Source organism: Corvus brachyrhynchos, unplaced genomic scaffold, assembly GCF_000691975.1.
Source record: "Corvus brachyrhynchos isolate BGI_N302 unplaced genomic scaffold, ASM69197v1 scaffold193, whole genome shotgun sequence".
Taxonomy (NCBI): domain Eukaryota; kingdom Metazoa; phylum Chordata; class Aves; order Passeriformes; family Corvidae; genus Corvus; species Corvus brachyrhynchos.
The window spans coordinates 545,489-546,062 of NW_008237087.1; the positions used below are offsets into that span (position 1 = coordinate 545,489).

The 574-nt window shown below is 70.9% G+C and overlaps 1 protein-coding gene across 1 annotated transcript in view; it reads right to left on the bottom strand.

The window, feature by feature from the left end:
* The window catches only part of NR4A1 (nuclear receptor subfamily 4 group A member 1), a 12,667-nt gene that overhangs the window by 8,606 nt on the left and 3,487 nt on the right, over positions 1-574 (bottom strand). The gene's annotated exons all lie outside the window — the stretch shown is intronic.

The following is a 574-nucleotide window of genomic DNA, read 5'->3' on the forward strand; positions in this document are numbered from 1 at the left end:
CTGCGGCGCCGGGGGCTGCAGCAGGCGGGGGGACACGGGGAGCCCCCGGGAGCTCACTCACGTCCGAGGCGACATCAGTTGGTCACCCCATGGCCACCCTGCCCGGAGCCCAGCGGGGAGGCCCAAGGGGGCAGTGTGGGGGCTATGGGGGAGCTGCAGCCTGGTGGGGTCCCCCAGGGACCCGGCCCCCCCAGGCACCCCATCCTGGTGCCCACGGGGCTCCGTCCCCCCTCAGTCACAGCCACACATCGCTGCAAATCGTCTCTGTATTGGCGAGCACCGACGTGGCACAACAGCCCGGGAGGAGCAGGGGGTGGGACCCCCAGAGCCCCCCTCACCTGGGGAATGCGGGGCTCCCCCGGCGCTCCCCTCCAGGGAGGAAGGCAGCCATTCCCGAGAGCAGCGACAGCTCCGTGAGCCGCCTCACGAGAGTCCTCATGTCTGTCCCTTGGTGTCACGTCCGTCCCTCAGTGTCACAATCCCCACGGCCCGGGGGGGGTGCCCAAATCGGGACCCCTGGGGCCAACTCAAACCTCCTTCCTGCAGCCCCCAGGGATGGGGGCAGGGGGAATGG